Source organism: Gymnodraco acuticeps, unplaced genomic scaffold (genome assembly GCF_902827175.1).
Source record: "Gymnodraco acuticeps unplaced genomic scaffold, fGymAcu1.1, whole genome shotgun sequence".
Taxonomy (NCBI): Eukaryota; Metazoa; Chordata; class Actinopteri; order Perciformes; family Bathydraconidae; genus Gymnodraco; species Gymnodraco acuticeps.
The window spans coordinates 193379-216248 of NW_022990772.1; the positions used below are offsets into that span (position 1 = coordinate 193379).

Sequence of the window (22870 nt, forward strand, 5' to 3'; positions counted from 1 at the left end):
TACACACAAGCCAACAAATTGTTATGACATCATAAAGTGGCCCAAATCTGATCAGCTCATTTTCAGACAGGTTTTTATATAAATGGATCAGGACAAAAAGAGAGAGAATCTTTTCTCCTGAAACTTTCAGAATCTCTTTCACAGAGGGGACACATGTTGATGTATAAAAGACATGAACAAGTGGATTTTGCATAATAGATCCCCTTTAACACAGAGGGCTGTTGATTTTAAGGAAGTCCGAAAGCTGGTGTGGAGTGGAGTTCTTTGTAGGAAAGTTAAATTCTTCAGACATTCATTTCAGTCCTGTCACATACAACTGCAACCATGGCTGTCTTGTCGGCCTGAAGATCCTGCAAGGAGAGAGTCTTTCCACTGCTTAGAAACATTCTGTCTGGCTTCACATTCTCAGTTTGCAGGGATACTGGGAGATTGTCTTTTCTGTCAGGTTGACAGGGGTAACCACTGTGTTTCTCAGCTGTTTCAACATGAATCCTGGTTTCAAGCAGAACAGAGGAATTTCTTCATTCGAAGCCAGACACATGAAGAGGAGTTAAGAGATTCTGATGAAGACACAAAGGGGATGCACTGATAAGGAAATACTTATCAAAGACAACAATGAAGTATACAAAAAAGATGAAAAGGTTGTTTTGTATAATCCTCCACTGCTTTGTAAATGTCCCTGCTTTTCCCCCTTCCTTTTATCAGATGTGAACATGTCTTGGTGCTTTCAATCCTCTCCCTCTATTTCTTCCTCTGTCAATTTCAAAAGCCTTTCTTCCTATCTCCAGATCTTAATTCTTCTCCATTCTGTCCCTTCTGCCTCTCTCTTTGATTCTTGAGGCGGTCTAAGCAGAACCGACAGCGTGCTCAGATAACAAAACAGAGCGCACTGTCGGTGAAACTGATCCTCCACATTTCACCTGCTGTCCTTCTCATTTTATTTCCTTCCCCATCCGGTTCTCTAATCAAATTGCTTGTTTTTGTTTTGGAGAAGGATCTCACCACAGGGGCTTTTAAATGTATTCTTCCTTTCCTCTCCTCTCCTCTCCTCTCCTCTCCTCTCCTCTCCTCTCCTCTCCTCTCCTCTCCTCTCCTCTCCTCTCCTCTCCTCTCCTCTCCTCTCCTCTCCTCTCCTCTCCTCTCCTCTCCTCTCAAGTGTCAAGGTGTGATATATCATTCCCCTGGGCATTCAGGGAGCCAGGTATCGTGTTAAGGCTGGAGGGTCTCAGGGTTGAAATACTAATAGCCTGAGGAGATCTGAGGTGCTCCTTTCCTCCGTGTGTGTTTGGCTGAGCCCATCAAAGCCGTGCATGTGTACATTGCAGGCTATACAGGCAGGCTCAGATGTCACTCTAACACGTGCTCATTAGCATTCAAACGACTGAAGATTTACATACATCTCTGTTTTTTGCGTGTCACACACACACACACACACACACACACACACACACACACACACACACACACACACACACACACACACACACACACACACACAGATAAGCGTATGGGTATGGATGACTCATTAACTCAGCGATGGCCAAGCATCCCTGATTAAATTGATACCGATAGATGGAGCAGAAGGGAAAACAACCTTTCCTATACGCTCCCTTTCCATTCTGCCTCCCCCGCTCCAACACACACACACACCTCTCCCTTCTCTATCTCTCCCTCTCTGCCTCAGCATCTCAGAGCCACCGGCAGCAGGGAAAGAGACTCATTTCTCACACTGCACGCAGAGTGGAGTCAGCACTGACTCGCAAACACACAGAAACGCACACACCATCACACGCATGCACAGGGAGAAAACGGGAGGTGGACCGAGGCTCCCGCTGTAGCATGTCCACTGGCTGCAGTCAGACATGTAGGAGGAGGAGGAGGTGCTCTGTTCGCCGCTCCATGTCCGCCTCAGTCCTCTAAGCACCTACCCCCCGCCCCCCCTGAACGCTCGGGCTCTGCGGCTGCTGAGGGGCTGGCTGGAATGACCCGGGAGAGCGGGAGACACAAGGAGATGCGCTAGAAGGGGCTGCCGGCCGGGAGGACTCTCTGCTCCTTGATCCCTCCTCTTCTTCTCCATGCTGACAGACACAAGGCAGACCTCTGATCTGCCCCGCAGAAGCTTGCCCATATAGGAGGGCATGGCTGTGTAGACCGAGGGTCTTCTTCAGGCACAGTCACAGAGCGGAGGACCAACACAGAGACACACAGGTAAGACAGAGCACAGCTGGGGCTTTTTTTTTGGCAGGATTTTCATTCATATTGATCTGTGCAGATGTGAGGGGATCAGCTATGTGTCGTCTGAGATATAGATGACTTCGCTCCTTTGATTCTCATCCGTGGTCATCCATTAGTTTGATTATTTACGAAGGCTTTGCTGTGTGTTTGTTGGTGCCTGCTGTGCTGCATGGCCATTGATTAGAAGGGAGATGGGTCTGAGGATGTGGCAGCATGATAATGAAATATGTCTCCTGGAGGACATGGTCCGACATCCATCAGGCGTCTGGGGGGTGTCAGCGGGAATGAAGAGTGTAAAATAGGGGGGTAGCATGAGAGAGAGAAAAAAGTAAAGACGCAGACAGGGTAAAAGTCCATGGCATTTCAAATTATGTGAGTGACATATCCTCTGGGCTTCTGCTGTTTTTTTGGGGGGGGCTTTGCTTTGCCTCAGTCCTTCATTTGTGATTCATATATTCATCTCACACTTTATATTGTAAAAAGTCTAAAAGCTGTATTCCACTGTGTGCCAGGGTAGCTGAGGGTGCTCATGTTGAAGAAATGTTGAAAATAAATTGTGATTTGCTGCGTAATAAGATATCTGTACACGGAGAAAACATGTCGTGGACATACAGTAGTTGACGGACATGACAATTAACATTAACAATCATATTACTGAAGCTGTAATGTTGCTGCTACAGCCTTGATTTCCCTTGGCTGCCTGTGCAGAAAAAAGAAAAGGTCAGAATACAACTGCTGCCAACAGGAAATGTCACCCCTCAATTCTCCACTAATACTCTCAAGCCTCATTACAGGACTCTAAAATGTTTATAGTACTTTTTTTTGCTCGAATGTCAGTGACAGGGGAAGCAAAAGCCCCAAAGTACATTTCAGAGATTGGCCTAGGGTGGATATGCTTATTCAGAATTGCCTGTGGCTGAAAGAGATGAGCTGTCCAGTGCCGTTGCGTGGAGCATACATCACTGGGCTGTGGACCCAGGAGGAATCAACAGAAGGAGAGCCATTACTTAGATGACCAGGCGTTTTCCAAACTCATCATGTGGATGTCCAAGTTATAGAAACGCAGCACAGGGGCAAATGGAGGGAATGAGACAGGTAGAGCGTTGCGGGCCAGCAGGCAGACAAGGAGAAAGCTATCTCTTCAATGCCATGATTAATTCCAGAGGTGGTACATTAAGCATATGCCAAAAAATGTCTATATTTCCCATTATATAGTCAGTGGATGCTTGCTGATTTCAAAAGCCATTCTGAAATATCTATCTTGACACTGGTTAGGCCGGCGTTTGATGGAGTATAAGCCCAAGGTTGATTTTAGGAGTTGTTATGGCAGTAAATATACAGACAGGCATCATTGGAAATGTTATTGGACAACTTTTGCAGAAGCGACACTTATTGATGATCGAGTTTACATCATGTATAAAAACATGATCAAACGCACATTCCAGCCCGGAAATGATTTCCTTGGTACATTGTACTTTCCGCTGCTATTTTATCTTCTCTGTCAACTTTCTGCTTAGTCATGATAGGAAGCAGAACAGGCCAAGGGTGTGGGGTAGAACAAATTAATTGAACTTGTGATGCAACTTTTGCACACACACCAAACCCTCTAGTCCTGAATTACATGACTGTCATTGAGGACTACCAAGCCTAGACATGCTTACAGAACCCATCAGTATCAAAGGCCTGATGCACATGTTAGGCAGCTGGTGACTGTGGACGCACATGAAAGCACATTATGAAGACAGACTAGTTGGCACTGGGTAAACCTTCAGATCAAAAACAATTACAGTGGTGGGCATTTAAATGAGGGGGAAAAAACACACATTATTTCAGTCTAGCAAACACTTTATGCTGAAGTTAAGAGTGAATAGCTCTGTAGCCGGGCACGTGAACAGAGATATGCATGGAGGCACTCACTCACACCAAATGCTTTCCCCTGCTGGAGGTGACTTTAAATCTAAGCACAGATCTTCATTTTTTCTTCATTTTCACTCTTGCTAAATGATTTCTGCCCAGCGTATAAAGCTCAACAGGAAGTAAAACATGTGGAGTCTAAGTGGGGAACGTTTTTTCCATATTTTATCAACAAATCTCATTCAAAGACCAAACAATTAATTGATTCTATAAATTAGTACAGTCTGGTGTAGCTACTGTGCTGATGATCTCTTCTTTGCATTTTGGCGACAATGAAGTGTTGTTTATTCCTTTCAGCAGTGTAACATGGGAACACATTATTATGTATGATAAATGACGTCTGCCAAGTAGAGAGCTGTGCTTCAGTCTTTTCTTTTTTTTAATGCAGCCGTGGAGTCATGTCTGGATAAACAACAGTGGCTCATCATAATGAAGGAAAATGTCAGGACTGCAACATTATCGTCTGTGTCTCTGATGGAGCTCAGTACATTCAGCTACAGGCTGTTGCTATGCAGAAAGTACTTGTTGGAATAATTTACTTTTTAGTTAATGTATTGGCTTTGGTCTTAGATGATTTTGATGGTGTCTTTCTACAATACATTCAATAATATATATGTCAAATACTTTAATCATGAGAGTTTGCGTACACTCTTTAATCCTTGCAATCTCTTTAAAGGGCCCTATTATGCTCTTTCTGGGTGTTCCATTTCCTGTAGTGTGTTATTTAGGTTTTTGTGCATGTAAATGGTCTGCAAAGGCTACAATCCCAAAGTTCCCTCCAGACGGAGTTTCTCTCCCACACACCCCTGCCTGAAAGGCCTACAATGTAGTCCTTTGCTCACATCTGTAACATAGTCAAATCAATATGGGACATTAAAACTTGTATTGGCTAGCGCTCCAACACATTGTACGTGATAAGCTAAGAGGCGGGACATCTGTAAGCGGTTGACAAATCACAGCAGAGTCGGCCAGCTAACCAATCAGAGCAGACTGGGCTCTGGTTTCAGACAGAGGGTGAAAAGAGGTGCTGCAGCACAGGCAGAATGAGAAAAATAAAGAGTTTTTTAACATTAAAACGTGGAGACATGTCACAGTAGAGGCACGAAATACAAATATGAACGTGAAAATGAGCATAACAGGGCCCCTTTAATATGTCTTCCTGACAGCCTTCTAGTGTAATTATTGTAATGCTTTACATTACATTACATGTTACTTGTTAGACGCTTTTATCCAAAGCGACTTACATACTCAATACTGTGGACAATCCCCACAGGAGCAATTTGGGGTGAAGTGTCTCAGGGACACAACGACATGCTGACTGCAGTGGGGTTTGAACCTGTGAACCCCTGATCCGAACACCAACACACAACCCACTGCGCCACACAATCCCATGCTTTACTGTTGAATGATCCCAAACCATGACTTTAGGATTCCAATACTCCTACATGACGTGTGAAACTATTTTTGTCTGTGATGCTGAAATCAGAGAGGATCACTTTTCGTCAACTATGACAACCAAACACTGATCCAACAATTCCATTTAGTTCCCATGGAAACCTTTTTGTATGTCTAAAGAATATACAGAAACTGCCATTAGATAGAGATTGATAGATGAGATGCCGGCATATTATAAGCAAAAGGAGGTGCCACTCATCAAAACTGTAGAGAAAATCTCTATTTCTCTCCAACTTGCTCCCTCGCTTGCTCTTGTGGTCACCCCTGACAACCAGCTGTTTCGGCTGCTGTATCCAAGGACCAATCTGGCCTGGCCTCAGACGCACATGAGAAACAAAAAAAACAACCACAGAATTAAACCGGCAGTGTTACTGGGGCGATAAATATCTGAGTAACAACATGCATATTAATTGGTCTTTTGTGCCAGCACATATCTGAAAATCACGCCAGTGCGCCGCAGAAGAGAAATGCAGTGTGAAGTCATTACTTAACTTGGCCAGGATCCCATCCTATCAGCTGGGGGAAATAAAACCACGCTCTGAAGTCTGAATAGTAAGATATGTGAGTGCTAGGACCAGCTAATGATAAATTGTAATCATACTTTTTAATACGTGAAGTAGTTATCGTGACGTCACCCATTAGCTTATAGACTACAGCTTTTCACCCTAAAGTTTGGCATTTTGGCCGTCCCTGTCTTCGTATTTGGCCGTCCATGCACAATTGAAATGCTTATGAGACGTTTTTAAACAAACAAATATTATAATTACCAGTTAAGAACGAAAAAACAAACTGTGAAAGGGTTAAAGTTCTAAGAGGAAAACATTGAACACACTGTACTGTACAACACTGTGGTTGCAAACTGACAATCCTAAGGCTACCACACATCCTCTATTTTCATCTAAATGGTAATACAATTTACGCAATGAACCTCATGCCTAGGCTACAAAAAACACGTTAAATTCTGTTCCTTACAATTTACCTTTCATTAATGGTTGAAGGGAATGGTTAAATGAATTGACATAAACAACAACAGATCCAAATGTCTGCTCTGAAGCCAAAAATCAAGCCTGCATGTCCATGGTCGAACAACAGCTGTAGTTCAAATTGCCCGGGGTCATGCAGCAGTTAGCAGATGGGTGCAGTTTTTGTGGAGGAAGAAAATATAAGTCTCTCCCTCAAATACACATCATTATAATTGTGCACATACATACATACATATGTATGATTCACACACAAACACACACTAGCTCAAAGTACAATCATTACTGCTGGGATCATGTTGATGATACACACAGAGCCAAAGGACATAAAGCTCATTTCAACATTAGATTACATAACCGTGGTTTCATGTTCCCTTTTCTGTCACCATGCCACTCTGTAGATACCCAGAGCATCCGAAGGCATTACAACACTCTCATCTAGTCTACCTGAGTGTGGAAGTCTTTCAGCAGCCAAGTAGAAAACAGATGACTGCAGTGCTACCTGCAGGTTCAGCAAGCAAATAAATATCTCTTTGGTCTTTCTTTCTTCTCCCATTAGGTTTGCTTTTAAGCACTTTTCATTTGTCAACAGGGAAAATACAAGGATTTTCACTGTGCTATAGGTTTGTGTGGCGTACAAAAACTCCATCTTGCCAGTGAGGACAGTTTAAGAAAAACAGCCAGAGGGGGGGAGCTGTTCACAGAGAGAGAAGTGGTGGGCAGAGACAGAGGAGATCAGTGAGGGAAACTAAACTGAAGAGCCATCAGGTGTCTCTCTTGTGTCCACACGTGTGGAAATCCAGAATGAACTCAATCTTTCAGCACAGTAGGTCTTTACCTAGGTTTTTTACAAGGAATAGGAAACAAATTTGAAAACAGATGGACGTGTACTTACTTAATATTTCAAGAAGAATGTAATGGATTTCTCTTACTCTCCTCCTTCACCTCCCATCAGACCTTTCTCCTATCTCTCCATCTCTGCTCCTGTGCTGTGGTTTATTCACTTTTGTCGTCCTATTCAAATCCAGTTCACATGAAATATTAATAGTGTTGAAATAGCTTGGCACACAAATATTTATATTAGCAACTTGAATGGTAACTACATGTTAGCTTTATGTGTATGTGTATCACTGTTGTGTTAACCCTCCTGTTGTCTTCGGGTCAAATCTGACCGATTTACTACTTTCAATCATAACTTTTTAGTTTTACACTCGATTGCATTAAGGCTTTGTCCTTCACATTAGACATTAGAACATATACAATTGCTGATCACCACTTTCATTGAATTTTGGATGATTTAGTCAACTTTGTAACACCCATGGTGTTCCCGGTCAAAAATGACCACCATAAAGAAAAATAATTAGTAACCACCCGGATCAGATAAAACACACACACAAACACCCCCACCCCCCCCCCCCCCACACACACACACACACACACACACACACACACACACACACACACACACACACACACACACACACACACACCATGTATACATCACTTCAGGGGACATTACATTGACTTACATGCATTTCCTGGAGACTTATCCTAACCTTAACCATAACCAACACATGCCTAACCCTAACCTTAACCTTAACCTTACCCTAACCGTAATCCTAAACCAAGTCTTCACCCTAAAATTAATGATTCCCCTCATGGGGACCTCCAATTTGTACTCATAAGGGAGGCGAGTCCCCACACGTGACTGTGTAAACAGATTTAGGTCCCCACAAGTATAGTAATGCTAGGCCACACACACACACACACACACTCTAGATGTATCCCCCCCTTATGTGCCCAATCCCCCCATGTGAATCACACCTGGCACTCACAAACACACGCACGCACACACACAGAACAATTTGACACATTTCCCGCTCTTATGTGCCCATCCCCCCACATGGATCACACCTGGCACAGGCAATACATGTTCAGTGTCTATTCTTTGTATAATACTGCAGTTTTTCATGTATACCAGTCGTCTGATACAATATGTACAGTTTGAACTGGTGTTAAATGAAATTTGGTGATGATGAATGGTTTTTGTGTTAATGTGATAGCAGTTAAAACAGGACCGATCAAATTTGACCACGAACACCAAAGTAAGGGGGGGGAACGAAGACAATAGGAGGGTTAAGGGAACAATCTAGTGATTTTTAGTTTTTAATTAGTTGTTTTTATTGAGAAAATAGTGTCTTAGGCATTGTCACAATTAACATGGATAAAAAAATCTGTGAATATTGGGACAAGCTTATTAAAAAATGCAAATTCTGCAAATTCAGTCGAAAACGCCTTTCTGAGGCGGAATGAATGCATGGATAGGACGGGCCAAATGTCAAGAGCTTTCTATTGAGTTTGTAGTCACTGAGTTTGCATCACTGTACCCTGTATACCAAGGCGGTTATGCCATCACTTACTGTACGGAGGCTCAGTCACTGGTACTTTTTCATTTACAAAGCCATGTTGGATAAACTACCATCTTATATCTGCTCCCTGATCTCTCTGCGAATTGAAAGTACTTATTGCCTGAGATCGCATGCTGTGGTTTTATTAAATGTGCCAAGTGCTAGGACTGTCTTAGGGAAGAAAGCTTTTAGATGTGCAGCTCCACTAACATGGAACAGTCGGCAAAAAGAATGGAAAATTACCAAGCTAGTGTCACTACATGTTTTTAAAGCTCGGTTGGATGCTACAAAATCAGATGCTGTTGGTACCTGTACATGTGGTTAAATATGTAAATTGTAATCCCTGTACATTTTGCTGTATGATGTCCTTTTGTTGTTCTGTTGTTTATGTCTTCTTGTGGAACCTACTGCTGCAGGTCTCCCTTGAAAAAGAGATCATTGATCTCAATGGGATTTTACCTGGATAAATAAAGGTTTTGAATTGAATTGAATTGAATTGTAGTACATTTCTGCATACATTTAGTTTGATTGCGAATAATGTCTTCACTCTTCAACCCTTGAAATCCAGTGACTTGATTGTTTATCTAAGGATTAGATTTTGGAGACACAATGTACCAACGTTTTACCCAAAAGGCACAGCGCCAGCCGAGATCTTATCGGAGCCTTAAGATTAACTTCAGAAGCTGCTATGTTTACCACTTTGGTCTTTGTTTCTCCCAACAGCTTCTCCATTATCGAGTACAATTTGGGTGGAGAGGTGAACCATCTGTCCTCAGATAAAGTGCACAAAAAGGAGCCTGATCAAGATTTTTTTTAAAAGGAAGCAATATATTCCCACGGTCTGATGCAAGTCTGAGAAACAGACAGGGGAAGGAAAAGAGTCGCCCATAAGAATTGTGGATTTGAAAATGATGGATGATGTTTATTTTGTCCCTCTGCAGAGGCGAAAACAATCTCCTCGAAGTTTAAAAGAGGAGATTGACAGCGTATTTCAAGTACTTTGAGATTGGGTTTAAAAAAGAATATGATAGCAGCATGAATAGCTTTTCCCTGTCGTGCATATTGAACATTGCTCCAGATCTAAGAAGCCTCTTTTGATAATATTTTAATTATCTCACAGGTGGAAGCTCTGAGGACAGAATCCCTAATAATAATCACCAGCGAATGTTGGGCGTTCGCTAACAAGCTGTCAGGAACTGAATAGCCTTGCTCTTAAACCAGATATAGCTCTGTGAAGTGGAACCACCACATCAGCAGAGAGTGCAGCTCTTTTAGATTTTTCTACATCACAGCCTCCAGCTGCTCAACTCTAAACACATTACTTTGAGTACAGTTTCATAAAGTCTTGAATAAAACAATATATTCCGTCTGGTCTTATTGATCAAAACTGTGAATCTTCATAAAATAGAGATATGTGCTCAAAAGATCAAACAGATAAAGCGTCTGTTATATAAACAAGCAGAGGAGTTTCATCAGATATTGTTTCTAAATGTATCGATACAGCCCTTTGTGTGTACACTCAACTGAACCACTTATCTTCAGGAGGACCTGATACAAGCAGGACTAAGGCTGGTTTTAATTTATCAACATCATTTTCACCTTGTGGTAACTTTATATTGATTTAAGTTTATAGTAAAATATCACGCATTGCTATTTTCAAAACGATAACCAGTTCAAAAATGATTACATGAACGACACTTGGAGAGTTCAACCCCCGCTAAGGCCAGCCGTGCATTCACATCCTTGTTCTTTAAAGTGGACCTATCATGCTATATTTGAAACATATATTGTAGGGCCATACTGTACCTATATAAAACATGTCTGTGAAGTTTTTTTTTCAAAATACCAAACAGATCCTGCATTTTAGCCATGCCTCATTTTGCTCTATTTGGTCTATTCTAGCCCTGTTTTTGCAAGGGCTGAGTCTGTGGCAAATGAGCTGCAGCTGACCACGCCCCCTGCAAAGGAGGGGGGCGAGGCACGAGCGTCATGTTACCATGCTGTTACCATGCTGTTACCATGCCACGCAACCTCTCATTCCCCTGATAGGTGGAGAGTTGCCCATATAGGCGGAGCTCCTTGTTTCTGACGTCAGAGAATTTTCAAATCTGTATCAGATCCGTTGCAGCCCCGTTTTTAGAGATTTGGGTATGGAGGAAAAGAGAGAGGGTTGTGTTTTCTGACACTTGGTGAGTTCCCTGACACACCGGGGACACATATTCAAAAAGACCTACAAAAGTGCATTTTGCATGATGGGTCCCCTTTAAGTCATTGTTTAGACTTTCAAAGTGTCCATGAGCTTTTAGTCTAAACGTGAATATGTCTTGGATTCCTTCTGCTCAAAGTAAGCATGCAAGTGTTGATGACTTAAGGGGGCTTACATGGGATTTTTCCCATTATTCCAAAACCGCTTTAATGCAGCACAAATCCCCTATCTCACATTGTTAAGGATATAGAAAGATAATTGATGTCCCGTGATTCGGATCTGCTCCAAAATCTAATTGGTTCTTCCTCAGCCCATATACCATCATTCCCCCAAGTTGCATTAGAATCTGGACAGTAGTTTTTCTAGAATCCTGCTGACAGACAAACCAAGGCAGAGGTAATAACTGTAGTGTCACAAAATGGAGGTAACTACATAGAGCAGAGGACCTATACGCTTAGCCTCTTCTGGCAGAGTCATTTATTCTGTAGAGATGCACATTTTCCACAATGATTACCCGTGGTGATCAATAAAGCCAAGAAGCAGGAAGAGAAGAAAGAGAAAGAAACAAAGCACACACCTCAGGCTTTCAGTATTCAGGCGAGATGCCCACAGGGGGAAATAATAAAAAAAGAAAGAAGCAAAATCAATATCCTAAATGGCTTAAAAAGAAGTTATGATCTTGCATTATATTGCAAAACTGCGCTTGATTAATGGGAGCTTAAGCTTACTGCATTGCTGCTCCAGGTATTACTCAATGACACTGCAAATAGATCTGCAGAGTAGGAGCTTTAAGATGAATGCTTTGTTTTTTACAGTAATCGTTTTACACCGAAAACCACAATGTTTTATCCCAACAGTGAACGTTAATCATATACAGAAACCAGACTGGCTCTCCGTGTTTGTTTCATTATGGGATGCATTATTAGATATGATATACAGTAAGTAAGGCTTGATTTAAAAAGGTGGGAGATGTAGAAGAAAAACATCAACATTGACATCTGTGTGTCAACACTTCGATATTACCAATAAAACAATTGCAACAGCATCTCCAATAATGAGCTTGCCTCTACTATCACTATGTGGCATACAATAAGACAAGCAAGACACATTTAAAAGTAAGATCTTAGCATTTTAAGTGCAATATCACAAAATACTCATTTCAAACTTAAATAAATAAAACATAAACCCAAGAATGATAACTGCAAAAGAACAGTCCTTTAAAATATGATGTTTTCAATGGCAGTGAACGTTTGTGCCTCAAAGGGAAGCAGCTACAGAGAGAGACAACTGAATTTGTTCTGTTACATATGAAAGAACCAGGAAGCTGTGGCGCAGTGGACTAGTGCGTTGGTGTTCGGATCAGGGGAGCGCAGGTTAAAACCCCACTGCAGTCAGCATGTCGTTGTGTCCCTGAGACACTTCACCCCAAATTGCTCCTGTGGGGATTGCCCACAGTATTGAGTATGTAAGTCGCTTTGGATAAAAGCGTCTAACAAGTAACATGTAATGTAATGTGATTTGTTAGAGCAAATAAATCTGGGGATTCATCTCAATCATCTACATTGTTGTCTTTCTGAGGAGTTGTAGGAAGAGATGTGATGATCTGATGTGTGTGCTGCTCCCTCCCTGAAGCGGTGAAAACCTGTCTTTATAAGGCAGAGTTTGACTTCAAAGGTGTAAGAAGAATGAAACACTTTGACATATTGTCAGTGTTTACAGAGACGTGCGTGTGTAACATCATTGCTAAAAATTGTGTAAATTGACTTTGGCTTCACGCAACTTAAATCGTTTTTAAATCGGGGAAGGCTTGCACCATGTCAGGTCTGAGGCTGGTCCTAACCACAGCACAAGAACATTGGAAAAATGATGTTCATAAAATAATATAGCAGCACTGAGGCAATAGGCAGTATCCTATAAGAAAGTAGTTTCTTTTCATTGGTGATTTCAACATGGGTCTAATCTTGTTATGTCGTCAATATGTCCCATGTACTAGCAATTTAATGTAATTGATGTAGAGCATGAACAGTCATTTAACATATTATAGTGTATCCCATGGGCCTATCAGTCTTAACCATATATTATGGATTGCTAAGGTTGCTATTTGACTACGGCAGGTGCTTAATTAATTAGTCTCTGCCAGCTGTTGAATGAAAGGAAAATGCAACAAGCTTTCAAATATCAACCGTATATGCATATACAGTATGTTACATTACAAGTGATGATTTAATATTCTGCTAACTTAGTCAAGACAGACGGTGGAATACCCCTGCAGATCAAGATGCTTTCTTTCATAAAGCCCTGCTAGATTCTGCTGTCAACACAACACAACACATCTATGTACAAACAGGAGCTAAGACTTCAACAATAAGCTCAGACTTTCAGCCAAACGCAAATACATTCTGTTTGAATCACAGGGAGGTCTGGTGTAGCCGAATTGTTTTTGAAAAACACCACGCAGACAGGGATATATTCATCTGCAGACTGTTTTGGGGGTTGTATCTTTCAGCCCACAGGTCTGTTAGCATGCACACTACATGCTGAGCGTGCGAGTGTGTGCACTCATGCATTAGTGCGCACAGCCAGAGCAGCCCACGAGGAGTTATCACTCTACGACTGTTACGCTGTGCAGGAAGCAGGACCCAACGTATCACTAGGCCACCAGGGTGGGTGGAGGGGGACTGGAGGAGGGACACAAAACTAGGGCCAACAGGGTGGGTGGAGGAGGTCTGGAGGATGGGCTTGGGCTGACAGCCCAGGGGCAAGGCAGAGCTTGAAAAGGGGGTTATGGAGGGGCGAAGGCAGTGGCAGGAAGTGTCAGGGGGCCGGGCCCGAGGGCGAGGACCGCGGCACTCAGGGGGCCGGGCTCGAGGGCGAAGACCGCGGCTCTCAGGGGGCCGGGCTCGAGGGCGAAGACCGCGGCTCTCAGGGGGCCGGGCTCGAGGGCGAAGACCGCGGCTCTCAGGGGGCCGGGCTCGAGGGCGAAGACCGCGGCTCTCAGGAGGCCGGGCAGAACCCGGTGTCGGCCGGACAGGAACCGGCGCTAGTGGGACAGGCCTCGGCAGGATCCCCCACGGAAGAGGACCAGGAGTTGGCAGGACCCCCACCAGGAGGGCAGTCGGCGGGACCCCCAACGGGACAGGACACAGGATTGGCAGGACCCCCGGCAGGAGAGCAGCCGGCGAAACCTCCAACAGGACAGGACACGGGGTTGACGGAACCCCCGGCAGAAGGGCAATCGGCGGGACCCCCAACGGGACAGCACACAGGGCTGGCAGGACCCCCGGCAGGAGAGTAGTTCGCGGGACCTCCAACGGGACTGGACATGGAGCCGGAAGGACCCCCAGCGGAACCTCCATCGGCATAGGACATGGGATTGGCAGGACCCCCGGCAGGAGAGTAGACGGCGGGACCTCCAACGAGACAGACATGGAGTTGGCAGGACCCCCAGCGGAACCTCCAACGGACCAGGACATTGGGTAGGGACTTGAGACGTGACTCAAGTAGGGACTCGAGAGGAGACTCGAGAGGGGAACCAACGGGGGAACTCGAGAGGGGAACCAAGGGGGAACTCGAGAGGGGACTCGAGAGGAGACTCGAGAGGGGAACTAGAGAGGGGACTCCAGAGGGGACTAGAGGAGAGACTAGAGGAGGAACTAGAGGAGGAACTAGAGAAGGAACTCGAGAGGGGACTTGAGAGGGGACTCGAGGAGGGACTAGAGGAGGGACTAGAGGAGGGAACTGGAGAGGGGACTCCAGAGGGGACTAGAGGAGAGAGGAGGGACTAGAGGAGAGACTAGAGGAGGGACTAGAGGAGGGACTAGAGGAGGGAACTCAAGAGGGGACTCGAGAGGGGAACTAGAGAGGGGACTCGAGGAGGGACTAGAGGAGGGACTAAAGGAGGGGACTCCAGAGGGGACTAGAGGAGAGAGGAGGGGCTAGAGGAGGGACTCGAGGGGGAACTGGAGAGGGGACTGTGGCAGCTGGGGCCGGGACCATGGCTGCTCGGGCCAGAACTGGGGCTGAAACCATGGCCGCTGGGGACTGTACTAGGTCTGGAACCATGGCCGGAAATATGGCTGTATGATCCAGTTCTGAAGCCGGAAACATGGCTGTATGGGCCGGCTCTGGAGCCGGAATTGAAGCCAGAATCATGGCTGTAAGGTCCGGTTCTGAAGCCGGAAACATGGCTGTAAGGTCCGGTTCTGAAGCCGGAAACATGGCTGTAAGGTCCGGTTCTGAAGCCGGAAACATGGCTGTATGGGCCGGCTCTGGAGCCGGAACCATGGCTGCTAGGACCGGTACCTGAGTACGAGCTGGCTTCCTGACCTTGCGTCTTTTAGAAGTCTTTTGGAGGCTCCGTGGACCTCCAAAAGCCAGGCGGGATCCCAAGAAAGGGTCAGAGAATGGAGACTGGCACTCAGGGCTGCGTGAGAAAACTCTGAGAAACTCAGGCAATGAGCCTCTCAACCATGGCATGTTGTCCACCTCCATTTGTGCCTTTTTGAGGACAGCCTCTTTGTCCCTTTTAGCCAAGGTTCTACTCCATTCAGCATAATGACACTGAAGAGTGTACTCTAGGGATAACAAGTCCAAATCAAAATTAAAATCCGCTGGGTCCATTGTTGGTCGGTTCGTAATGTTACGGTGTGCAGGAAGCAGGACCCAAATGCAGATTTAAGTGACAAAATAATTCCTTTATTTCAAGGCTACAATATTCAGAGACAGAACAGAACACTCACCGCAGTTTACTCACAACACAAGACGAACCGACACTGAACACAGGAAGAGACAAGACTAAATACAGGAAGGGGTAATAACAAGACAAGAAACAGCCGGGTAGGGGAGGAGAAACACAAGGGCCACAGGTGAAAGCAATCAGACAACTAGACACACCAGGGAAACTAACGACGGGAGGAAAAACACAGGAAGAAGGACCAGACAATATACAAGGATGAAAATACCCATAACCAGACATACAAAACTACAACACAGACAGATCCTAACAACGACACCTTCTTCCCAGACCCCCTCCTGTCAGAGTCCTGCACGGGTCTGATTTTCAAGACCCGCTCCCGCCCCGCACCCGCGACGTGCAATACCGAACCCGCCCCGCTACCCGCACATATTGCCAATTAGTTCCGCAACCCGACCCGACCCGTCGGCACAAGATCCGCAACCCGACCCGAACCCGCATATATGAGCAGTGAAAACGTGCAATTATTAACACACGCAGTTGCATATTTGTCTCAAAAAGCGTGGGATGTTGGTTATTTTCTCCATCTAGGAATCAAAAGCCTCCCAGACGTTGCATTTCGCTCTTGAGGAAGTGTTATTGTAAATGCTGTATTCTCCGCTAGAGAGCTTCACCTCAGCCATTTCGAATGTGGCGCGCACAGCAGCAAATTGATGCGCTGCAGAGGTTATGATTGTGCGCGGTCCCGCGGGGGAGAGGTCTGAGGATTTAAACATTAAACTAAATTATTATTATTTTAATATATTTATTATGCAATACCCACGACCCGACCCGCATCATCTTTGTTTTACCCAGAACCGAACCCGGAAAAAAGCGTTTGAAAAAATACCACCCGCGAATCACCTTTTTTGCGGGTCACCCGATGCAGGACTCTGCCTCCTGTACATACACACGCAGACTTCCACACAGATTGATTGAGTGGGGGTACATACATTCTCTTCAGAGAAGCCTAATTTACATGTTTAATGGATTCAGACTCTTTTAGGGAAATAGAGAAGCAGCTTCACTGAATGTGTATAACCCTCAACCCCTCCCACCACTACGTGTATACAACCCTTAGGGAAAGATGCAGCCCAATATGAACATGTTGTGTAATTGAACACGCTAAATGTAGTATTATGCCAAACATGTCTTCATGTAAATTGCACTCTGCATGAATGAATGATTTATTTTGAAACCCCCAGTGTTCTTTTCTTTTCATCTCTCAAAACTTTATCCAGGTTCATGCCAGAATTTCTAAGTTATCGTCATGTATATAAAAATATATTTCATAAAATATTAATATTAAGACTTTGACTTGTTTTGTGTACCGGGAAATTGTAATGGGATACGCCCAATTATTGATCAAAAGAGGTATGCTACTGTACTCAACAATTTGATGCAGTTATGTTAATGTCAACAGATTAGGCTCACTTACTCTACCTGTTTGTGGTAGAGATTATTAAATAGAAAGCTGTAGGAAGATCAATATGAACCATAATACAAAACAAATAGGAGCAGGTCTGTGTTTGAATGATAGCCTGGAAGGAAAGCATTATACCAAGAGAATCATACAAAGTCACAAGGATTTACTACGTATGGAACCACTCGATTAACATTGCAAATCTGAATTTGTGTTGAAATGTAATACTTTAGGACTAGAGTGTAAAATATCTCCAAATTATGAACATACATCCCCAAAATCTAATTTCACATGGTCCCAGTGTATTTTATTGAATCTCCTGGTAGCCCCGTTTCTTTCTTTTATATTTATGAGGACGGATAAATGTATTTAAAATTCAGTTTCCTCACATCCCTTTCGAGTAATTCGACACCTACATTGTTAAAGGATGAGGTCATCATTTGTCAAGTCTTACAGCAATGGCCAGGTGCCCGTATGACTGTTGAAGACGTTTTTGATTGAGGATATCATTACTTCAATTCATACTGGCATTCAGAGATCCCTTTCTTGGCCACTTCTAAAAATAAACAGTACATAGCTCTAAACCTTAAAATGGTTTTTTTCAGGAAAGAGAGGATTGTGGTTTTGTCTCCAAGCTACGGTGGCTGAGAGGTGCAATCGACAATTACAAAGTGTGAAACACTTGAACAAAGCTTGAGACAAATTTACATTTTATAAAACAAATTTACATTTAATAATTTTATAACGATTTAACAAGATGCAAAACACTTTTACAAAGCTAAAGACACATTTACAAGTGTCTAAACACTTTAACATTTCCCGAAACACTTTAACAAACTAGAGAATCAAACCGGAAAGGGAATGCCCATCATACCAGAAGTGACGTGCAAGTGATTGACACAAACTTAAGTTTGTTTTGGCTGATAGACCGCTGGTACCTATGGACGGTACGAGTGTGTTGTGTGTGTGTAGAGGTGTGTGTGGCTATAACGAAGCAGCCTGCAGTTGCTCTTTAGCTGTCTGTCTAATGAAGGTAAATACAGCTGTGTGTAAAAGGCACAGCTCCACTTCCTACTTGGCGAACCTGTAACTTTCTCGTGTGCACGAGAACGTATCTATTGTGCAAGAGAAAGTATATCGTGATGAGCAAAACCATGTCACTTGGCCCAGGTGGTTTCTACAGAACGGACAAAACAGGTTTAACGACCATGAACACACTCGTACCGTCCATAGGTACCGGCGGTCTATCAGCCAAAACAAACTTAAGTTTGTTTCAATCACTTGCACGTCACTTCTGGTATGATGGGCATTCCCTTTCCGGTTTGATTCTCTAGTTTGTTAAAGTGTTTCGGGAAATGTTAAAGTGTTTCAACACTTGTAAATGTATCTCTAGCTTTGTAAAAGTGTTTCGCATCTTGTTAATTTGTTTTTGTTAATGTTAAATCGTTTTTCTTTGGTAAAAGTGTTTTGCTAATGTAATTTTGTTTTATAAAATGTAAATTTGTTTTATAAAATGTAAACGTGTCTCAAGCTTTGTTAAAGTGTTTCACACTTTGTAATTGTCGATTGCACCTCTCAGGCACCGTACAAATCACTTACATTGAAAGCAAAGTTGTTTTTTAATGGATGTCTATTGTTTAAGCACAGTCTTGAAATCCTGAGCCAGGATTTCAAGAGGAGAGTCAGCCCATATTCTGGAGAAAGAGATTCTCTCTCTCCTAGAAAAGAGGGCTATATCTATTGTACCCGCCGAGCAGAGTCAGGGCGGCTTCTATTCCAAGTACTTCCTCGTTCCCAAACGGGGAGGGAACGGAATTCGGCCAATACTTGATTTGAGGGCTCTGAACAAATATCTAAGAAGATATAAGTTCAGAATGCTCACTCACACATCTCTGCTGCGGCTCGTGCGACAAGACGACTGGTTCACATCAGTCGACCTGAAAGATGCGTATTTTCACATCCCAGTATATTACCCACACAGGAAATATCTGAGATTCGCATTTCAGGGGATCTGTTATGATTACAGAGTACTCCCCTTCGGTCTGTCTCTCAGTCCAAGGGTGTTTGTACGATGTACGGAAGCCGCGATAGCCCCGTTAAGACAACAGGGTATTCGCCTGGCGACCTACCTGGACGACTGGCTGCTTCTCGCACAGTCGGAGCAGGAGGCTGTTACGCAGACAAATGTCCTCGTAAAGCACCTGCTCAACCTGGGTTTCATAATAAACACAGAGAAGAGCATGTTGTGCCCCGCGCAGACTATACTCTTCCTGGGTTTACACCTGAACTCGGTGCCCTTTTCAGCTCGCTTGTCAGCGGATAGAGTGAAAGCTTTCAGAGCTTGTCTCGCTCTTTTCCAGCTGCGCAAACATGTTCTCTTCAGATCATGCCTGCGATTGCTGGGGCTCATGGCGTCAGCCATCCTGGTCGTACGACTGGGACGCTTACACATGAGGGAGTTTCAGCGCTGGGTGGCCGCCCTAAAAACTAAACCCTGCGCGCCATGGCGCGCGGAGAGTGATGGTTACTGTGAAATGCGTAATGGCACTGCGCCACTGGCTGCACCCGACTTTTCTAGTACGAGGTGTGCCTATGGGTGCTGTCCTTTCACGGAAAGTGGTCACCACGGACGCATGTCTGACAGGTTGGGGAGGTATTTATGAAGGTCGCCCGGTGAGGGGTCTCTGGAGCAGAGACCTCCAGCGGGCGCACATAAATTACCTGGAGCTTTTAGCGGTGTTTCTCACCCTAAAACGCTTTCTGCCTTTCCTCAGGGGACATCACGTCCTCGTGAGGACAGACAATACGACCACAATATTGTATATTAACCGCCAAGGGGGTTTGCGTTCTCTCCAGTTACACACACTGGCGCGCAAACTTATCCTATGGAGCGGTAGGCGTCTCCTCTCTCTGAGAGCGACGCACGTACCGGGAGTGAGGAACCTCGGGGCAGATCTACTGTCCAGAGGTATACCACTTTATGCAGACTGGACTCTACATCCAAGGATTGTGAGCCAGCTGTGGGTGCGTTACGGCAGAGCCGCGGTGGATCTGTTCGCATCGAAAGACAACGCTCAGTGTCAGCTGTTCTTTTCGATGCACGATCTAAATGCACCGTTAGGCGTGGATGCACTCGCGCACAATTGGCTCCCGGGCCTTCTGTACGCGTTCCCACCCCTGGCTCTGATACCCCCAACTCTGGCCAGAGTGAGAGAGCAACGCCACACACTTATCCTGATAGCTCCGCACTGGCCAGCTATGTACTGGCTAGCGGAGATATATCAGCTGCTGTGCGGGCAGCCATGGCAGCTCCCACTACGCAGGGACATACTGTCCCAAGCGGGGGGGGCGATCTTTCACCCACACCCAGAGCGCTTGGCTCTATGGGCCTGGCCCGTGAGTGGTACAATCTGAATACAGTGTGACATGACGCTGACCCTGGCAGCTGCCAAGCGAGCCAGTGGCACTCATGCACTATCTGTACAGTTTTCATGCACTCAGTTTGCCCCAGGGCAAACAGAGTGTGGTTGAAGCCTGACCCTGCCTTTATCTTAAGGCGGTTGGTTCAGGTACCACATTTGACATTAAGGCATCCTCCCCGCCACTGTATTCCTCCGGGGAACAGCGGCCGGATTTGCCGTGTCCAGCCCGTGCTTTACGCACGTACAGGGACAGATCAAGGGTGCTTTGTCATAATGACCAACCCCTTGTGTCCTGGGCTAACCCTTATAAGGGCAAGCCTGTTACTAAGCAACGGCTCTCCCACTGGTCTGTGGAAGCAATTGCTTTGGGGCTCATACGAGTCAGAGTTCGCAGGCACCCTCGGGTCCGCGAGCTCTTTCGACTCAGAGTCTGGCTGCATTCTGGACTCTGTCCAGGATGTCTCCCATCAAAGACATTGGTGCAGCGGCGAGCTGGTCCTCGCCGCTCACTTTTGTCTGCCTCCTAACAGGCTGGACGTTCTGCTCCCAGTGTGACTCAAGCAGTGCTGGGCACCTGGTTGAGTCAGAGCTCTACCTGTTAAGTTCTGGTTGGTTTGGTGATTTTCGAGATAAGCTCGTCTGGCAATACGGGAGCTACAATTTCCCATAGTGAGACATCGAACGGAGTGTTATGAATGAGAACTATAGGTTACTTGCGTAACCCCAGTTCTCAGAGTAACATGAAGTGAGATGTCTCACCAGACGGCCCTCCTTGCTATGGTGAAGCGAGAAGAGGTGCTTATTTTGAATGGCGCATGCGTTGTGGCGCAAGCTACTTATAGGGGGTGATTTCCCTGACGCTGACGTCAAGATCTCCAGCCAATCAGGATTGGCGTAATGAGATTGATGCTTCTGTTTGCTCCGCGATGAGGCGCATCCCATAGTGAGACATCTCACTTCATGTTACTCTGAGAACTGGGGTTACGCAAGTAACCTATAGTTTTCCTTATCTCACAATTGTATAAAAGCTATTGGCCTCACATACTGTGCAGTGCATGGACCTGCAACACACACACACACACACACACACACACACACACACACACACACACACACACACACACACACACACACACACACACACACACACTGAGACACACAGTAAGTCATGCAGGAATTAGGGTCATTATCCTCTGAGATCTTCTACCTCCTGACATTAGCTGAAGATTACTGCCTAGCTGGATGTCTTTTATGTTGATATAACAAAACAGGACAACCATTGATGTTGTCCGGAAATGTAACGGCCTCTAACGGTTGGTGGGGTGCACAGGCGGGGGGGGGGGGGGGGGGGGGGGGGGGGGGGGGGGCACTGCTGAGACGAAGCTCTTGTCTTGTTAATTAATGGTCTGCAGGTAATGTGGGCGACCCTGTCTCCAGCAGCAGTGCAGTACATTCTCTGGAGAAGGATCGGCCTGTAATGGCGGGCACTTAGACCGCCTGCCAGGAGGCCGCGGCAATGATTAAAAGTCACCATGAGTTTCCTCTAAAACAGACTGCAGCACAGATATGTTACTGAAACATTGTGCGGATGTAAACCCGCAGCTCTAAATCTGTATTCAAAGGGATCGAGCAGAGGAAACAGCAAGAAAGCAGCAAAGGACGTGTTTGTTCATAATCTCCGTGTTGATAATGAAGTATCTTTTTGTGACGAGCAACCGTGATAAATTATGCTTTGGCCAGCAGATTCTCATTCGCCGACTGTCTTTAAGGTAAAAAGTCTGGATTCAGACAAATCCTCAGCGAATGGCCTGTCATTCCTCTTGGGAATCCAGAAAACACTGGCTCTTTAAATTATATTTTAGTGTGAACGTCTCCCAGACAAATATGCTGACAACACACAGCACAACAAATATAGAACATGAATAATGCACTTCCTAATGAAAGGAAAAACTCAAAACAAGACCATATTCGTGTAAAAGCCTGTTGGGATATGGGCATCTCAAGGTTGATTTGAATGAGTAAACTGTAATCAGTTTTCAGAGTGTGCAGCAACGACACACAGAGAGATACTCTGTCTAATTTTGGCTGAAGCAGT

At 44.9% G+C, this 22870-nt stretch overlaps 1 protein-coding gene across 3 annotated transcripts in view; it reads left to right on the plus strand.

Moving 5' to 3' along the window:
- The first annotated feature begins 1643 nt into the window (after positions 1–1643).
- Positions 1644–22870, plus strand: part of frmpd3 (FERM and PDZ domain containing 3) — a 108389-nt gene continuing 87162 nt past the window's right edge. For all 3 annotated transcript variants that reach the window (XM_034232618.1, XM_034232624.1, XM_034232619.1), the window contains exon 1: positions 1644–2208. The gene's annotated coding sequence lies outside the window, so the exon portion shown is untranslated. The remainder of the gene's footprint in view (positions 2209–22870) is intronic.